At 33.5% G+C, this 14,172-nt stretch overlaps 1 pseudogene; it reads right to left on the minus strand.

Annotated features, from left to right (window-relative positions):
• Positions 1-886: 886 nt before the first annotated feature.
• Positions 887-14,172, minus strand: part of LOC129013271 (ubiquitin-ribosomal protein eS31 fusion protein-like) — a 46,972-nt pseudogene continuing 33,686 nt past the window's right edge.

The raw sequence follows: 14,172 nt of genomic DNA on the forward strand, positions 1-14,172 counted from the left end.
TCTCACTCTTTACATTAGTCTTTTGATCATTCTTTGTCTTTCCTGCATTGTAAATCTCTATCCATTTCTTTTCAATCAGGATTCAATAAGCTCTAGTTTCCCTCAACATAAAAATAAAAAATAAACTCCTTTCTTCAACTTAAAGCCTGTCTGCTTATCCTACTCTCCTCTGTCCAACTAAACCTCTGTTCACTCTCCTCAGCTGATTCTTCTTCTACACATGGCACCTACCACTCCAGGGAATCAACTCTTGTCAGGGACACTGATGTCCCCATTGTTGATCCTATAGGTACCTTCCAGTCCTCTTCCTTTTCTTGTGTACCCCCTAAGGCTTATTTAATAAGGTTAACCACTTCTTTCTTCAGGAGGGGGGAGAAAAGAGAGGGAACAAATAAAACAACTTCACTTAGTTTTCACAATTCTCTCATTATTTTCTTTCTGCTTATTTTAGATATTTTCTTATCAGTGTTCTTATCAGATTCTATTGCTTCCTGGTTCTTCAAATGGTTGGGTTTGTCAGATGTCTGTCCTAGCTGTCTTTTCTTCTCCTAAGGTCCATGGGAAATTTTACGTGACTTATATTTTCAAAAATCATCTATATGCAGGTGCCCACAAAATCTTGTCAAAATAAATATCTGTACTAATTATTCCAGTTTACTATAATGCACCTTCTTTTGATACCTTGCAGAGATTTGAAATTAAACACGTCTGGCATTTTATACTTTCATTAATGTTTCCTATGTTAATGGAAATATTTTAATTAAAAATATTTATAAAGCGCCTAGTATAGTTCAGCTATTTTCCAAGGAACTAGGAGTACATCAGTCAACAAGGAGATAGATTTTGTGTTTTTTTAAGTTCACAGTTTTTATTAACTCATACACAATTACTTGTCTTCTGGTTTGCTGAAGCAGTAAGTCAGACCACATTTGCCACAATAATGTCTATTAAAGTGACTGGCCATGAAAACTTCAGTACTGCATTCATCTGAAGGGCATTGAAGGTGATTAATTTTGCCATTCTTATCTACCTTATACTATTTCAGGACAGCCAGCCTAACCTTTCTCTTATGCTTATTCTACTTGGAAGTGGTACAAGGCTTCTTCCTTTTCTTGGCACCACCAAGAAGTCTCAGCACAAGATGAAGAGCAGACTTATTTTTAATGTCCTAGTCAAAGTGCCCCCATCTTCCAGTTGCTTACCAGTAAAGATCAGTCTTGGCTGATCAGGAGGAATTCCTTCCTCATGCTAGATCTTGGCCTTTACATTTTCTATTGTATTGGAGGGTTCAACCTTACAGGTCCTCCCTGTAAGGATTTTTATGAAAATTTTACATTTTTGGTGGTAGTTGCACTGTAGATGGCAAATCAAAAAAGGAAGAACAAAAGAGATAGATTCTTAACATGACAGATCTCACATGAAGTCACACAAGCCAGAAACCTGAATCGCATGCTTAACATATTCCTCTTCTTTACCACCCCATTAAATCAGCATACACCCTGAATTCGCTTTTTATTTGCTCATTTCTCTCCAAGAATAAAACATTCCTATTCTTTTTTGTCCATAATATTAGGTAATCACCAGAAAAACTTTTAAACTCATGCCAATAAATTTGAATCCATGCCAATTGATCAATTACAACTTCATATTAGTAACTATGCTTCTGAAAGCCAGTCAATTAGTAGCAGCCAATTACCAATAGCCATGCTCCACACGTGCTCACTTTTGGAAGTCTGCCAATTCCTGAGCATTTAATATTATTTCCTTTGTTTCACTTTGCTTCTGTATAAAATCAGCAATTTGTTTGGTTCAGAGATACTATATCCCTACACGCACAGCTCTCCCTTGAATAGCAGGAAGTAATTCAGTTTTTAAAGAAATATCTTTATATTAAATATTGGCTTTTTCTTTACACATTTCTATTCTCATTATTATTACTTTAAAGCATATCCACCTGAGTTATTGCAACAGTCCCTTCATTGGTCTACGGGCGCTATCATTTTCTCTTTAATCCATTCTTCAAATCTCAAACAATTCACAATATGAGATCAGTATTACCCTGATAATAAAATCAGACAGAAGCATCATAAGAAAATAAAATTACAAACCAATATTCCTTATGAATGTGCCTATAGAAGTCCTCAACAAAATATAAGCAAACTGAATCCAACAACATTTAAAAAGATTAGACACCATGACCAAATGCGGTATAACCCAGGAATGATGCACTGGTTTAACATAGAAAATCAGTCAATGTACTTCATATTAATGAAATAAAGGGAAAAAATGGTCATCTCAATTGATGCACAAAAGGCATTTGACAAAATCCAATACTCATTCGTGATTAAAAACCCTTGATAATACTAGAAATAGAATACAGTTTCCTCAGTCTTATAAAGGCATTTATAAGTTAACATCATGTTTAATATGAAAGAACAAATACTTTCCCCCTAAGATCAGAAATGAGAAAAGGATCCCTACTCTTGACACTTACATTTAACATTGTATTGGGGTTCTAGTGAAGACAGTCAAGAAGAAATAAACAGAATGAAAATTGTGAAGAAAAAGTAAAACTATTACTATTTCTGTGTCATGAATGGCATGATTTGTATGGTTGTCCCTCTGTATCCCCGGGGGACTGGTTCTAAGAACACTGTGGATACCAAAATTGGCACATGCTTAAGTGCATTATATAAAATAACATAGTAATTGCATATGATCTACATTCTCCCTCATACTTTAAATCATCTCTAGATTACTTATAATATCGAATAGTATGCAAATATTATGTAAAATTTTTATGCTATATTTTAATTGGTATTTTTATTGTATCTTTTTCTCAGCAATAATTCAATTTTTGTTTGTTGTTAGTTGAATCCATGAAAGTGGAAGCTCTGAATACAGAGGGATGACTGTGTATGGAAAATCCAGGGTAATCCACAAAAACAAACAAACACCTTTTAGAACCAATAAATCAGCTTGTCAAGGCTCCAAGATATAAAATCAATATAGAAAGTTCATTGTATTTCTATACACTGGCAATGAGAAGTCTAGAAATAATATTAATAAAACAATTCCATTTACAATAACACCCAAATAATAACAAGGAATATATTTAACAACAGAAGTGTAATACCTGTACAATCAAAACTATAAAATATTATTGAAAGAAGTTAATGAAGACCTAAGTAAATGGGAATATATCATAAGGTCATAAATTGGGAGATTTATTATCATTCAGATAGCAATATACCCCAGATTGATTTACAAATTTATTGCAGTCCTTATAAAACCCCAATTATTTGCTATTACAGAAACTGACATGCTAATACTATAGCCAAATCCATCTTAAAAAGAACAAAGTTGGAGGACTCACATTTTCTGATTTTGAAACTTACTACAAAGCTATGGTGATCAAAACAGTGTGGTACAAACATAAGGATAGACATATAGAACAATAAAATCTAATTGAGATCCCCCCAAAAAACCCATACATTATGGTCAATTGATTTTTAAAAAGGGTTCTATGACAACTTAACGGAGGAAATCATGGGCTCTTCAACAAATGATACCGGAACAATTGGATATCCACACGCCAAATAATGAAGTTATACCTGTTTACCTCATTCTGTATACAAAACTAAATTCAAATGAATAAATGGTCTACATTTAAGACTTAAAACTATAAAACTCTTAGAAGAAAACATAGGGTAAAATCTTTGTGACCTTCGATATAGTTTTTTACAGGTGATAACAAAAGAATAAGTGATAAAAAATATGAATGCATTGGGCTTTATAAAAATTAAAAAGTTGTGTTCGTCAAAGGACACAATCAAGAAAGTGAAAACACATGACAGTTATATCCAGAATACATAAATAAATCTTATGTTTCAACAATAAAAGCACAAATTAACCCAATTAAAGCATACAAAAGGACTTGACATTTTTCCATAGAGAATATAGAAGTATCCAACAAACCCATAAAAGATGTTCAACTCCATTTATCACATGGGAAATTCATGTCAAAACCACAATGAGAAGCCACTTCCCACCCATTAGAATGGGCAAAATTTCAGAAAAGATAGACCACAGCAAAGAATATCATGCCTGCAGAGGAAATAGTATCCCTCATACACTGTTGGTGGGCACAGAAAATGGTATAGTCACTTTGAAAAATGTTTGGAAGTTCCTCAAAATGTTAAACCTAGAGTTACCATATAACCCAGCAAATACACTCATAGTTATGTACCTAAGTGAAATGAAAACACGTATCTGTACAAAATCTTGTCCAAGAATGTTCATCATGGCATTATTCAAAATAGCCAAAAAACGGAAACAACACAAATGGTCCATCAGCTGATGAATGGATAAACAAATGTGTATAGTCATACAATGGAGTAGTATTCAGTTATAAAATCGAATGAAGTACTGATACATGCTACAACATGGGTGAGCTTTGAAAACATTATTCTAAATTAAATAATCCTGTAATAAATAAAAACTAACTCAGAGTAACATATCTAAAATGAAAACTAACCTTATTAATCTTATCTTGTTTAACACTTTTCAACAGCCTCCCCTTATCAGCTTCTGATAACCCCTACTACAACAATCCAGACTATTCTCACTAAGTGGTTTAATGAGGGACTCTCAGCAGTTGGTCACTGCTTGCCCTGTCCCAAACTGAATCAGTCCACGAAATGTTTGTCTCTCTGTCTCTAACTTACTTCTTCCCTTCTCATTTGTCTAACAAATCCACTGATCTTTCTGTACCTTTATTCCATGAGTTACCTTAGAGTCTTTTTCCTACTCTTAGAAGCACACTTACCTGACACAAGGCAAAAAAGGGTAAAAATTAATAGTATAAGTTACTGAATGTTTGCTGAGGAATTCTCTATATAAACTCATTTCCAAATCGCTCTTAATGCCAAGAGAACACATAAACAATACAAGTAGTCAGGCTCACGTGGATAGCAAGAACAACCTGAAATTGTATATTGTCACACAATAACTCCCTGTCTCAAGTCAGCCTGGTCCTAGAGAAAGAAAGAAATGTATGGGATGGCCACAGCTTAGAATAAAAGGAATCAAGAGTACAGTAATGAAGCTCCACATAAGATTACGAAGGCCCTGCTCTTAGTAATGCCAGTGTTTGGCTCCCAATCCTTGTTCAGACTCAGACTGAATTCTGACATCTTGAGCATCGTATCCAAACTCCTTGGGATCTGGACATACTATCTTTATCTAATCTTAAATATTACTTCTACTTTTGTAATCCAAGAAAATATGGGTACTTTTCATTTTACTCTAGGATATCCTGTGCTTCTTGGCTCCTTTATATGTGCTAGCTCTGCTCTTTCTGTCTAGCTGACCCTTTAATTGATATTACTTGCTCACATTTTTCATTTTTTATTCAGTCTGACATCTTACATCCTGCCTTAAAACATGACCAAATTGTTTTTGTCCTAAAATAAATATATATTGAATGCTGGTCTTTCTCTAAACCATTTTCCTACGTTTATTCATGCAAAACATCGCATTATTGCCAGCAAGACAGTTGACTAGATATTCTAGCAAAAAATTTCTCCCACTGTAGACATCCTAAAAAATGCTAAGGAAAATATAACCACAAATTTTGTGTTCTCAAGAAAATGAGATAATTCTACAGGTGGTGAGAGTGATGAAATAGAATACAATTTTGTTATGAGGATCCTGAAACCACAGGTGTCTTGAGGCTGTTTACAGATCTTCTTAACCTTGAATCTTGGGAAAATAAAATCTTTCCTGAGATTTCACATGTACAGGTCTTTCTTTCTCCACTGGCAATTGAAATTTAGTATTTATATTACTGATGATATGTTCCAGGAATGTTAAAACATTTACTTAAAAGTTGTTATTGCCTAGTGCTGCCTAGAAGACACAAATGCAAATATTATCTGAAGGAATTCAACCTCAATTCAGAACCCGTAAGATTCCCACATGTAAAACCTACCATAGTTCAACTCACTATAGAAAATTTCCAAAAGGAGAAATAGACAAGTCACCACAATTAAGAATTAACACAAACAGGCCAGGCGCAGTGGCTCACGCCTGTAATCTCAGCATTTTGGGAGGCCAAGGCAGGCAGATCATGAGGTCAGGAGTTTGAGACCAGCCTGACCAACATGGTGAAACCCCGTCTCTACTAAAAATACAAAAATTAGCTAGGTGTGGTGGCACGTTCCTGTAATCCCAGCTACTCGGGAGGCTGAGGCAGGAGAATCACTTGAACCCGGGAGGCAGAGCTTGTGGTGAGCTGAGATCTTGCCATTGCACTCTAGCCTGGGCGACAGAATGAGACTCCGTCTCAAAAAAAAAAAAAAAAAAAAAAAAAAAAAGAATTAACGGAAATAAGAAGTAGCAAAATGAAATCTTTATCCAAAAACTTCAAATTTAAAAATTGGGAAAGAGAATATAAGCTAAGCATGTTCTAAAGATCTAACTAAATAAAATAGTTGAAGAGATAAATTAAGATGCTTTGAAAACATATCTAATAGGCAGAATTATTAAAGCAGATTCATGTAATTTCTGACTAAGCAAATCTGCAAAAAAAAGTTGGTTTATATTAAATTATTTATTGAATGATTGCTAGTAATTGAGTGATATTATAAACAAATAAATATCAGTAATTAGAGGGCTAAACAGATAAATTAAAGTATATCCACAAAATAGATTACTATGCATCTAAACCTTGTGCTATGCATCAGGAAGCTTCTTATGTACTGATTGGACACTATAGTCATATATTATTAAGTGGAAGAGTAGTGTCTATTGTATGCTACCATTTGTGATAAACGAAAGGGTGAGGACACCTATTTTAATTGCCTTATAGGTATAAAAAGGTCTCTGGTATACAGTATTAACAAAAAGTTATTATTAATAGTGGACAATGGGAATTGGATGAATGAAGTTCAGAAGAGAGTTTTCATAATATATTTTTGTACGGTTCAAGGTCATGTCATGAAAGATGTCAATCACGGTTTAACTGAAGATATACTTTTAACTAAGAGATTTTGGCCAAGTATCAGTAAAGTTGAATAAATTAACAAGGAATGTTGAGGAATCTGGAGATTAGTAACAGTGGAAAGCCATTATCATCCCTGCTATTGATGGAAAAAGGGAGAACATAATTTTGTAGGGACTCAGTGAGAGCTGCTGGAAGAAAGGATGACCTGATCAGATCTGTGATTGTAGTGGGGCAACAACTGAATCCCAAAGCCAAAGTAGAGAGAAAAAGGGAAACAACATTCACATCTCTCTTCCCTTTAGCCCTCCAATTGTCTGGTGCCTTTCACTGGACAAACTCAATCAGAGGTCAGATAACAAGGAATCCTGGTAACGTAGACCATAAGGGTATGCCCTGGAGCAAAGAGCAGAAGAGAGAAAAAGAATATATGGAGAAATGGATGACAGATGGTAATACACAGCAAAACCCCTTTTAAAATGTTTTTGATGTTCAAATTATGTGACTTATTTACTACTTAACAACAATACATTTTATATAGAAGTACACATAGAAGAAATTATTTATTATCTGGGAGTATTATCTTTTTAAGTAAAGTATTGATAAATGCAATACCATCAAAATTTAAAACTTTTGTTCATCATAAAACACCATCACTAAGTTAAAAACAAAATCTTCATATTGAGAGGACAGATTTATAATGCACATAACTGACATCAGATTAGTAGCAAGGATATACAATGATGATCTTCTAATAACTGATTGAAAATTATAAACAACCCCAAACAAAAATGAGCAAATATTTTAAAATGCAATTTAAGGAAAATGAAATGAAAGTAATCAATAAGAAGATAAAAAGCATGCTCAAGCTTGCTATTAATTATGCAAATGCAAATTAAGATCAGAATTAGATACCACGCTGCATACAGATTTTTTTTATTAATGAGAAGTCTGATGACTTTATATTAGCAAGACTTTGGCACAAAAGCAATTCTTATGCATGGCCAGTGAAAAACAGAACATTTGGAAAGCAATTTAGCAATATCTAGTTAAAGTTGAAGATTTACATTCCCTCTGAACCAGTAACTCCATCCTGAAATACATCACCCTAGGGAAACTCTCACTCATTCGCACCTGAAGACATTTGCAAGATTGTTCGCTGCAGCTTTGTTTGTAATGGCATAAATAATGGCAAATCACTTGAATATTTATTAATAGGACAGTGGAATTTTTTGCCATATTCATACAACAGAAGAATAGGCAGCAGTGAAAACGAATGAATTAGAGCTGCATTATCAAACTTAAGTGTCACGCAAAAAGGACAAACTGCTGATGATATGATGTATATAAAGTTGAACTGTATGCAAAATAATATTATATATTGTTTTGGTATAATAGTAAGGGTAATGCCATATTTAGGATAGAGATTAAGGCATGGCAGATGAATACACGAAAGATTTCACTGAAAAATTTTCCTTTTTTCTTAAACTGAGTATGATAATGTTCATTTTATCTCTATAAGTACTTAGGTATATCTGAAATATAACTACTAGTAGATAATTTTATTATGCTTTGACATATATTGTCAGTTAATATCTGCAACTACTCTATGAATGTCATATTAGTCACAGCTATTTTAGTAGCAATGACTGATAATAATATCAAAGATAATGTAGATTAACAAAAAGAAAAAATCATCTCAACTAATAATGAAATACAAAGAGGAACATAGAGCTAATGACATGTAAAAATATGTGTAAACGCAAATCTTTCTGATTATACACTTTCTATTGATTCTCAAATCCTGCATATAATTTCCAGCTCTATATTCCATTGACACCTCATACCTGCCTTTCCATTTTCTTTACTGCCTCTCATATTCTCTTTGCCATCTTCTGGGTCACTCAAGCATAAAACCTTTATATTATTTCTACTTTTTCTTGCTCTCTACATGCAGTAAGTAATTTTCATAATCCCCTAGCATTCATTGCCATCTTCCTTTTCCTGTTGGCATCACTTCTTGTAAGGCTGTTGAAATAATATTTTAACTAGATCTTTTGTTTCCAGTCCCCTTCCTCCAGTAGCTTAATTACCAAAGTAATCTTCCTAGAGCCTAAGTACAATCCTATGAAGTTCCTGATCTAACATTTCTATTGCTAGTCCAATATATTTCCAATGCCTCCAAGGAAAATTTATTTCAAGGCCCTGTCACAGTTCCTCAACTGCATCACCAATCCACTGTGATCGTCCATTTATGGTTTCAAACAAGTTCCTGCTTTGCTTCTTGATGGCCTTCCATTTCTATTTGTGAATGCTATTTTGTCCTAGTTAAATAATGTAATTGATTTGTAATTTATTGTAAAACAGTCTAATTTCTGTCTTCAAGTATCTGTGTATTAATAGATTTTTGGTTTGTTGCCAGTCACATATTTTTAACATCTCTTGAGTCATGGAATACTTTTTCTACTTGTTTTAGCCACCTGATTATTTGAGGGTGATTCAACAATTGATTTTGGGTTTCATTACATGTAGTCAGCAATACTAGGTCCTTTATAAAACAGATATAATTACATTTTAATATTTTCTCCCACTTACATATACTATTTCATGCCTTTTTGTATTACAGGAGATTATAATTTTATTTATACGGACTAATATCATAAATGAAAGCAGATTTAGACAATTTAGGTGCACATTTTGACACCCAGGTAATTCATTCAAGGCATGCACATTAGTTGCTGAAGCTCACCAGTTAGAAAGACTTTTTACTATACAGATTAAACATTCCAAATCTGAAAAGCCAAAATCTAAAGTGCTCCAAATTTTGAAGCTTTTTGAGTATTGGCTTGATGCTCACAGGGAATGCTCATTGGAACATTTTGGATTCGCAATTTCAGATTTGGGCTGCTCAGCCTGTAAATATGATGAAAATATTCCAAAATCTGAAAAAAAAATTGAAATTTGAAGCACTTCTGGTCTCAAGCATTTTGAATAAGGAATACTCAACCTGTGTTATATATTTGGTTATTGAATGCTATAGATAATAGTTCAACTTAAAAAATAAAAGAAAAAAGTCAACAAAAGCAATATTTTTAATATTTGTGGCATTTGTCACAGGCTTAGCAAAGTTAATTGATGAATTACCAACATTAATTGATCCTAAGCTTGTGAGTACAGGAAGAATGCCACTGTCACTTAACAATTCATTGTCAAGGGGATTATTCCTTTATACAATTTTTTTCTTCATTGTAAGATGCCAACGATTATAAGACATTCCAACTCTTTAATTATAGCAGGTTGGCAAAACATTTTTAAAAGTTACATTAAGTGCACTATTACTGTATAATACTGCTCAATTTCAGAAATATTTAAATAAAAAGTTATGTCGATTGTATAGTCAAGAATATGCAGAGCTTAGGAATTAGCCATTTATTTAAGAGTTTATTTAAGGGTGATTATATTTTGTACTTCTTTGTTTCTAGGTAGTATTTTCCGGTAGACAAAAGTTTTTAATTTGCTTCTTTCTAAGTAACAAGTGTAGAAGGGTGTTAACAAAGTGAAAGTTAAAGTAGGTCTCCAAGTAGGTATACTTATCTGTTAAAAAGCCATGCAGGAAATACCCAAGGATATAGGACAGGAAAAGATTCCTTTCCAATCCTGGTACATACAATTGCCCCTTTTGTACATATGTGGTCTCCATTAGAAAGAATTGGAATTTCATATGTGTGCTCCTGTACCAGCACTGAGGCCCCAGTTGTAAGATAGGTTCATTGTCTGCATATTATATGTACATTATCATGTAGAGTTTCAACGTTTTTAATACTATTAGTGGCAAACATCGATTTTCTTTACTTCTGGGGCCCTGCTAGGGTTGCATCACTATGAATTCCAGATGAAGAAGGGCTATTTTCAAGCTCATGAATGGAAGCCCGCCAAAGTTTAAACTAATATTCGTTGGGAGTGAGGAAGACCTCGGCAGTCTCCTGGAGGATTTGAAAAATATGTTTACACCTCCTGCTTTGCCAACAGTGACAGCAAAAGAAATAATTGCTCCCTTCACATAGCAAAATGAAAACATATTTAACTGAGGGGAAGTTAAAAACAAAACTGCTCAGATTACCTCAGAACAAGGCATTTTAAGAAGGCTCTTCATTTTTATCTGTTAATTTTTCAGAGATAAGAGAATATTCTTCACCACATTTTTTACTTCTCCCCCATGCTATTGTAAACAATATACCGAGCTCATAAAAATCTCTTCCCTAATTCCTTTTCTCCAGTCTTTCTAAAAAAGTAAAGTTAGAGTTTACAATTCCATAGCAAAGATATCGTTGACATGTTGTAATTAGCAAAAGGATGAAGACATGAAGCTGGATTCAGTAACGTGTTTAGCTCTTACTCCAATGTTAACAAGAGGCAGTACTGAGTTCATGGAGAGATTATTGGTAAAAGTCATAATAACCAGCCTGTTTTCCCTGTTCTTGTTCATTCAGTTCCTTGGTATAGGAAGGTAAGAGATGTGCTGAGATTTCAGGAAAACATTTCATGCATTTTATCTCATCTTTCCTCTTCTTCTACCCACTCAAGTGTATATTTATGCAACATGTCATGTTGCATTTCATGTTGCAAATTTGCCAGTCTGAACTATGAATTTCTCAGAAGTCCAATCCACAGTGTGGTTTTTAATCCATATTGAATTTAATCAGTCCTGTAGACAATTGTAAGATTGCAAATACAAGATAGAGCATAGGGGACACTCATAATAAGCCTTACAATGTACTTACAACTGTGGATGCAATATTAAACCCAAGTCTGTGTAAGTAAAAACCTATGCTCCATTTATGCAGTCACCTTTGATTTAAATTGTGTCATAAAACTATGCCAATACATATCTCTGTGAGAATTATTTAGCCTTCTGAATGGAAGAGCCCTTAGCAATCTCATACTTTTGTTACTGTCAAATTGTTTTTCAAAATAAGAGACTTAGGCCTCTTAAATTGCTTAAGTTCAAAAAATGGCAGATAATCAAAATCAAGTTTTGATAATGGCAAATTCACTAGCAGTTCAAAATTACATTGGTGAATTCTTTCTAGCAATTAGTGATAGAGAGACAACTCATGAAGTTACAAAGAGAATAGACTGCCGAAGGCCATCAAGAAAAAAAATAAGGTCTTTTGTAAACATACACTTACAGTACCTCTGAATACTCACTCCTCTATTGATCTTACAGATTGTATAGCATTCCATCCCTCTTTCCTCTGCACCCTCAGGTTGTATGCTGACTGTAGATTGTTTTCTCATTAAAGAGCATCCTTGATTTTCATTTAATTTTTAGGCTCAAAAAATTGTTGTAGTCCACAAAATACACCTCAATTAAAGGAAATGTCCAGTATTTAACTAAATAGTCAGATATGTCCAATAGTGCTACTTGTCTGTCTATAAAGAAAAATGCACATTAAATATAACAAGAAAATATTAAATGTGAGTTACTATGGGCCTTTAATCACTGTGTTTAGTAATTATGTGAGTTAGTCACATATGTAATCCTCTATTTGCTCAGAAATACCAAAGAATTTTATAAAAAGTTCTAAAACCCAAAAAGGCAAAATAATTAAAGATATTAATGCAATGTTTTAAAAAAGTTAGAACCAGATGTATACAGGGCAAATGACTTTAGAATCCTAAGAAAAAGGTTAGGCACAGTGGCTCCTACCTGTACTCTCAACACTTTGGGAGGGTGAGGTGGGAAGATTGCTTGAGGCCAAGAGGTCAGGACTAGCCTGGGAAGCATAGTGAGACTTCATCTCTAAAAATAATTTTAAAATTAGCCAGGCATAGTGTCATGTACCTGTAGTTTTAGCTGCTTGGGAGGCTGAGGCTGGAGGATTGCTTGAGCCCAGAAGTGTGAGGCTAGAGTGAAATATGATTGTGCCACTGAACTTCAGTCTGGGTGACACAACAAGACCCAGTCTTTAATAATAATAATAATAATAATAATAATAATAATAATCTAAAAGAGATCATTTCATTATTTCCATTTGACAAGGAGGAAAGCTGATAAGAAATCTGATGGCATACTATTGAACACTCAAAAAAAGAGCTCTAAGTGTCTTTGGAAGTGCAAGTAAAGGTGACGCCAAAATAAAAAGTTTGTTGAAAGATTAAATATTTAAACAAGAATTATTTCCCTCTTCTGTGAGCCATTACTCAGCTGTCAATGTCATTTACATATTTATGAATCTTATATAGGGAACATCGATATAACCTAAATGACAATCACAATACAACTATATTGGGAGGATATAGGTTTAGGAAGTGTATGTGAGTGTGTGGGGTTTTGGGGAGGGATATAAAGGTGATCTAGAGCCTCATCTTCCACGTAAGTATGCCAGTAGAAAATCCTTAGAAGTCAAAGACCAAAAAGTAGTAATATAAGTATTTATTTAGACATATTATCAAAAGAATTCATTTTAAAAGTTGAAAGAGGTTGCCTCTGGGGAGTGATAAACTTAAGTGGGAATTAAGAAATTGTTGATTTTTGTCATAAGTCTTATAGTATCATTTGATCCTTTAAACAATCTGTAACTATTACTTAGATAAAAATAAAAAAACAAATTAAAAGAAATAGTATCAAATTCCCATAAATTTGACATTACATTCCCAGAAGAGTACTTGGAGTGCTGATATTTCATATTGCATTTTAATTGTAAACACATATCCTTAATAATCAAGTGAGCTGAAGGTACATTTTTGCCCTTGTTTGAATCTCCTTGGCTTCACCAACTATAAAATAAATACTATGAAGGGCAGTCTTATCTTCTCTGAATGAATATTTTGAGGAGAGTGGACATACTATAAGATAGCAATGTAATCTATTTAGATCAACTGCAAGTAATTAAATTATAAAGATTATTTAGTCAATCTTTAGAAAAGAAATAAATGAGTCCCTCAGAGATTAATGATTCGCCTGAGGAATTTCTATTGGGGAATAATAATCATAATAAGAGGGTCCTTAGCAGTCTCATTTTCTTAACATATGCATCTGGTTATAATATTTGTATTCTCTTATTCATATCAAATAAAAATAGGGGCTACACATAAATTTTAATTCAGATTGCTTTCACAGAAATTTGAAAAGTATTTTTATAGAAATATCCTGGGATGTTTCATAA

The sequence above is a fragment of the Pongo pygmaeus genome, chromosome 15, assembly GCF_028885625.2.
Source record: "Pongo pygmaeus isolate AG05252 chromosome 15, NHGRI_mPonPyg2-v2.0_pri, whole genome shotgun sequence".
Taxonomy (NCBI): domain Eukaryota; kingdom Metazoa; phylum Chordata; class Mammalia; order Primates; family Hominidae; genus Pongo; species Pongo pygmaeus.